Source organism: Cephus cinctus, unplaced genomic scaffold, assembly GCF_000341935.2.
Source record: "Cephus cinctus unplaced genomic scaffold, Ccin1 Ccin1_scaffold0806, whole genome shotgun sequence".
Classification (NCBI taxonomy): domain Eukaryota; kingdom Metazoa; phylum Arthropoda; class Insecta; order Hymenoptera; family Cephidae; genus Cephus; species Cephus cinctus.
Window position 1 is genome coordinate 176,898 of NW_014333403.1, and position 6,609 is coordinate 183,506.

Sequence of the window (6,609 nt, forward strand, 5' to 3'; positions counted from 1 at the left end):
AAACACATTGCCCGTACCTCGTATTTTATATTTTATCCAGTTCGAATGATTGATTGCACTTGCTACCGCAGTGATAAGATCTCGCGAAATGCCGTTGCCTACTGTACTTGTCATTTCACGCATTGTTTATTATTGTCCAACGGCTTTATCGCGATGAGGAAAAATAGAATGATAGTCAGACCCTCGTTACGTCTCGAGACGCCATCTGAAGACTGCAAGTTTAAGCTTATTAGACTAGAGTAACGGTATTACAGCTATATATATATATATATATATACGGATCATCGTAGTGAACATAGCTACATGTCTAATACAACTCAGAATTAATCTCCTTTAGCTTTATATTACAGAGGTCCTTCCAGTCTTTCACCATTTCAGTATATTTATTCCTGTAGGTTCCATGAATGAACTTATCCGAAAAATGTTCATGATTACGAGTATTGCTAGAGGTAGGTTATAGTAGTTTTATATACTATTGTATCAGTAACCGCGATTAAGTGTGGATTCGCCATTAGAAGCCCTTTATACCAACTGGATCGCATTATTAATCAGATTGAATGAAAGGTCAGCGGTCTTGACTGATGATACCAAGAAGGGATCTGGATTTTCGTTTGAACTGGAGTAGAAGGGTACGAGAAGATAGTAATTACAGAAGCGGGACTCAAACCAAGCACCGTCAGAGCTGCGAGGCACGATCCCCGATAAGTATAGTTGTTTCAGGATCGCGCCGATGCCTCTCTACTCCCGCTATTTCATTTTATTGGTACAGGTTACTTAAAAAATATTACAGCTCGAGCGATCATTGGAAATAGATTTTTTTTATGGTTAGATACGTTTATCGCCTCGGGCTGAATAACGCGATCGGATCAATAAGATACGCGTGGGGTGTGAGGTGGGGATTCTGCGACATGGGGATGCCGAAGGAATTAAAAAATTAATATTTCATAATTTTACGCGACCTGTGCACGTCTTTTTTAACATGAGTGTACTACCTATGTATCCCAGTATTTCGTGGGAAGATTGACTTTGTGTTTGTAGAACTTTTGGAATTTTCTTTCTTCGTAAAAAGTATGTACGCAATCGGCCGCTGTAATCATCACCGTCGCGTTTCTGTCCCTGAAACGTGTTACCTGCGAATTTATGATGGGAAAATTCTTTGACTACATTTTAGCCAGGATCGTCGTTGTTATATTACATTGTCGTCCTCTGGGTTTGCGCGCCTCTACCACATCTTGGATGAACGGAGCTCGATCGCACGGCTACCCCGTCATTATTTCCCGATACAGTTTTAACCCTTTTTTTCATCCGTCTTCTACTATTTTATTATCTTTATCCCTCTTTTGTTTCTGCACCTTACTCACTTATATGGACAGTACAGGGTGTCCCACTTGCGCGTTACGCTCAATTTCCCGCTCGACTACGTATAGTTACCCAATTAATATCTTGTGCACCGATGGTTAAAGTACCGCGGATGTATTACGGGCGTGCAAACATGGTTGTTTCATTAACCACCTAGCTGGGCATGTTTTTCAGGTGAAAGGATCAATTATTGGATGCCAAGCGATATAGCTATACGTGAAAATGAATGAAAATCTTTAGTTTTTGAAATATAATAAATCTGTCAATAAGTTCAGTCAATGACTCCTTTCCTATAAGTAATGTGAGTAAATATAATTATTTTGGAAATACCTTCTACATTCGATCGTGTCTCCCAATTTTGTATGCTCGAATCAAGGTGTACTTGTTTGGTGCATTGACGTTACATAATTGAGGGAGCCATTGTAACTGACGTATAACGTGTAATATTGTGTTTGCTGGTATGTCACTATTAAAATACGGCGTTGCACCGTAGAGTCGAAGTATTGATGTCCTGGCTGAGCAGTCAGCTACTTCCTAGCCAGTGTGCTATCCTGACCCGGGGACTGCCAGGAATCAATGACAAATCCAATGGCTACGAGACTCTTTGGTTTACGTTACTTCTGATACCCGCAGGTCGATGGATGCCATTCATGCACTCGCGTAAAGGCTGCGCTCGCTGTATAAAATTATATAAATCGCTTTTTCTCTACAAAATCTTCAATTCGATGATACATAATCCTATATAAAACATGATAATTAAGGTTCGTTATTTGAATAATTTAATAATTAAAACACCTTTGTTAATTGTCATGAAGAATCAATCTTAAGGGCGGTGTTATGAGTTACGAAACGAACAGTGAAATTGCAGTTAATATTATACAAATATTTATGATTGAACTGCTTTGTAATTAGTGTAATCAACAAAAGGCTTTATAGCATCTTTAAGGAGATAAGTAAGCATAATGGACAGCCTGTGGAACGAGCGGGAAGAATTAGTTTGACTTGTTCACATAAAGCTTCGCACTCTTCACGACAGAGAGCGCCAGTATCTCTATGCATCGCATACCTTGGTTCGTGACAACAATAACACATATAACGATACTTTTCCTTTTTTCTGTCATTCGAAATATTGTTTTAATAGAAAAATTACAACTTTTGTGAATCATAAAAAATAAGAACAGCATTGTGCAATATTAATGTCAGATACGTCTGAGGTGTCAATTCACGTAATTTCTATATTATCATAATAAAAGGAAAAAAAAGAGAAAAAGCGACAAATTTTACAAAGAAGCAACAAAGATAACCAGGCAAACTGACACGACTCGAGGCACGTTCTAGTTGAGGCATAGATTTATTGTCGATAGAGGTTCGATAACTGCTCGTGCATTACTCCGCCCATCTTAGCATCAGCCGAACGGCAGAACTGCATTGAACGATCCGTAGGATCGAGCAACACCCTAACCTGCAACATAATCTAATGGGAAATGGTTAATATTATGCCTGGGCTCTCACGTTGTTTCTTCTTTGGATCGTCAAGGCCTGAGGCAGCGGAACTACGGCTGCTCTACGTCTCCTCTACCAGTGTATCACAGTGCTAGAACATTAAACCCGTCATAATATCTATGAATACAGAATGATACAAAATTTCTATCTGTGAACGCATCCCTCGCGAATTAGCCGTCGGCTAGTAGAATACCAGGTTGAATTTTACAAGATAACATGACTTATCGGGAAGCAGCCATTGGATACGCTACCAAAGAGAGAATCTGTGTCAGAGGTTGGTTATGCCTTGAATTTATGGTTTTGATTACCAGCATGTATACGCGAGGGTCGGATATTTTGTATGGGTAAATCGTGATCTTCCACGCCTTCCCCTTTTCTACCTCACATCCACCTCATCCCTATTTCTCCCTCTAGCTCTCGAACCGATCACGTATAGAGTTATCGCATTCTCGAGCGGTAAGTGTCCATTGTCTGCGTGCAAACCTGTATTATGTTCATACTTATACACGGCACCATACGTACCGATAGTAATTTCATTTTTATGACGCCGCTTTGCCGCCATTGGCGCATCTCCATGGCGAATGTTAATCCCTATTCCCTTACGGCAGCGTGCAGCCACGAGGGTTATACGTTAGGCCAACCTTGTCTAACAGTTGGTACACTCTTGTAAATATTTTCAAAACCATCAGTATACATAGATGCACCGAATCTACCCTGGACCCGTAGGTTATGTGTATGGCGAGAAGATGAGAAACGTCGCGGGAGGTCTCGTCTTTACATCTGCAGGATTGATGGACATTCACTCACAGGCATAACGAACGGTGTGGAGTCTCCTTTAAGTCAGCGTGCGCCTTGTACCGACCGAGAGACGAGCTGGTAATCACTGGTCGTTAGCGCCTCATTCACATTGGAACGTCCCTCACGTCACAGCAGTGCTTTACTTTACCGAATATTGACCGACGGTTCGATATTATTCGTCAGGTATCATTCTAACCTATAAAAGATCTATTTTGAAGCGAGACTCATACGATTATTTACAGATTCTTGTTAGTGTTTAAAAATCAGAACTGGTTCGGTGTATGAAAATTACGCAAGTAACACCATAAAATGGATTCACTCAGCCTCCATCATTGCAGAGTTAAGAGCCTTCGGTTCTCAACACCTCATCACTGAGATAAGTGTTGATGATCTTTCAAACTGGTTGGCTCATTAGTATGTGAAGGGTGCTGCCACCTACTGGGCGGAGCAGCAGGTCATTGAAACAATAGTGTTGTGACTCCAGCTCATCAACCTCATCTCTACAAGGGAACCGATTACCCGATTGATTCCTATGATTGATCGTTTTTCCATTTTTAAAATTCCCGCCTAAATCTTACACGTAAACCAACCACCTGCCTTTTTCTTACTAGATCGAATAGTGGTTTTTAAAAAGGAACGAGAATAATCTAAATACTTTTTTTTCACTCTGTTCTGGATGTAATTTAACACGGTAGTAGATATTCTCGAAAGCCTACAACAATGAAAACCCGTTACCATCTTCTTGCAAGTTTCTTAGTGCCTATCAACCTGTCCATATCGAATACCGATGAAGATGTTTTTTCAGTGCGAGGGGGCGGAACGATTTTATTCGAATATCACGTGGTACCGATCGCACAGGTAAACCAAAGGTAGTTCCAGCTTGTGTAGAGTAGAGCTAGTCGTGGTCCCAGAAGGGACTGGTACAAGTCATATATTAGAGGACTGTTGGGGACACCTAACAAGCTGCCAAGACACGTTTCCCGGAATCAGCAGCCAGGAGAATCGAAGCAACCCTCATCGAGCTGCAGGACTCAGCTGCTACAGCCCATAATCCCTAGTATCTTCTGTATGTAGATTCTATAGGGTATTGAATAAATATTGTGAGGTTAGAAAACGAGAGCTACTTAAAGTCCTATATAATTTTTACGTTAAATAACCAAAAAATTTATCTGCTACTTAACAAGAGTTATGTACACGTTTTTGACAGTTCCCGTAACGTTCGTCGTCTCTTAGTAAAACGTAGGTACCCGTCACTGCCGTGCAAGAAACAAGAATCCTCCTATGGAGTCCATAAGCGTAAAAGGCCCGTCGAACATTAACCTGAAACGACAGCGAAACGAGCGTTAAGTACAAATCTTCCTTCTAAGCATACCAATAAATTAATCCACAAGCTTCTCCGAGGTTAAGTCGGGCTTCCTAAAATACCCGAACGAGTTTACCAGAAATAAAACAAGTCTTAATTAAATGAAATGGTGAGCAGATAGGAGGCGCTGCGGTCCCGCAGCTCGGCCAATAGTTTAACAGGGATTTTGAATTTAGTGCGTCTGTACACCCCGTGTAGTCTGTGAAGGGAAAAAAGATTCGAGTCCCGTGCAGCTTCGAATACTCAAAGCTAGGGAAAGGTATAAACGCCATTTAAGTGCTTTCGACTGCATCGTAAACAAACTCGCTGTACTACGTACAGGTAACGTCCTGGTAAGCTTGATCGAAGCAATCTTATAAATTTAGATGCACCACGGCCTTACGAAATATCTATGGAACGACTTCTTATCTCGTGCTACTTCATGACTGTTCGTAATTCTTAACCAGGTATAAAGTCTTCGTAATAGTCGCTCCGTCAACTCGAGAACAATCAAAGTGTCGCTGTTCACTGAGATTTTATCGTTTATTTTTTCTTCTTGCTTGCTTTGTTCGGGACAATAGGCCGCTCCAATACTTTTCTTAAGACTTCAGATCAGGTAGCTCTCTCACCGTATCAGAAACACATCATGTCCTACACGGACCCAGCTCTGATAACACTATTACCCAAACCGTTCACACGGATTCCTTCGGTATCCCAATTAGAGTTTTTTTGCGAATTTTTCGTATCTCGGACCGAGGATATGGATATGTCAAAGTCCTCATGACAAGAGACAGGAAGTCTTTCGATAAAAATTTCAATCGGTGTTACTCAATGACAATTCGACCGATCAGTTCCAAGTAGTCGTGCGCGAAGTAGCATACGTGTTCTTGGCTTTAGCAACGTACGTGGACCCTGAGTGTTTTTTATATCATACTGTACATACATACATATATACATACATATAGTACTGAATAGTTAGGTATATTATAGTCAGTATATATATTTGAGTAATAAATTAAAGCGGGTGTGATTGACATTTCGTGCCACACACGAAGACGTCATTCGGTAATCGACAAGACGAATGACTAATGATCGAAAAGTCAATTCGTGAAATGTAATCAGACATAAGGCAAATTAAATATCAAATACTAAATTAGTCATAGCGACTGGAAGGTCGATGATTTTCAAAACTAAATTGTATTCTGAATGGTAAAGAATTTGTTGTCCTTTATGAACGATGAGTATATCCTGGTCACCCATTATATACGTAAGATCAAGAATGAGAATTATAATGCCAGAGTGGCATTGGTGTCTGTCTAAAGTTCGTGAGAGCTGCGGGTCATGGGTAATGAATTCCAAAGGTTAGGGTTGACACTCGAAGCGGGTCTGAATGTTTGGAATGGTTTCTGTCTCCGACCTTTTATCCTTTTCGGTTACCTTCTTCTACGTTACCATAGCCCATCCTTTTCTTTGGGATGTACGCGGTTCGCTCACAATCAGTTGGCCAAGTAGGTGGGTACCTACCTACTAGGTCCAAGATATACATATAGAGTGAGGAACAAAACCAGCATGCTACAGTCGTGTTCTCAGTTCTTGGAATCACTAAT

The 6,609-nt window shown here is 40.7% G+C and overlaps 1 long non-coding RNA gene across 1 annotated transcript; it reads left to right on the forward strand.

Moving 5' to 3' along the window:
• The first annotated feature begins 2,496 nt into the window (after window positions 1–2,496).
• LOC112494784 lies at window positions 2,497–4,701 on the forward strand. The gene is made up of 3 exons (XR_003060606.1): window positions 2,497–3,136; window positions 3,552–3,843; window positions 3,903–4,701. It is a non-coding gene; the product is annotated as an uncharacterized LOC112494784 (long non-coding RNA).
• Window positions 4,702–6,609: the final 1,908 nt, after the last annotated feature.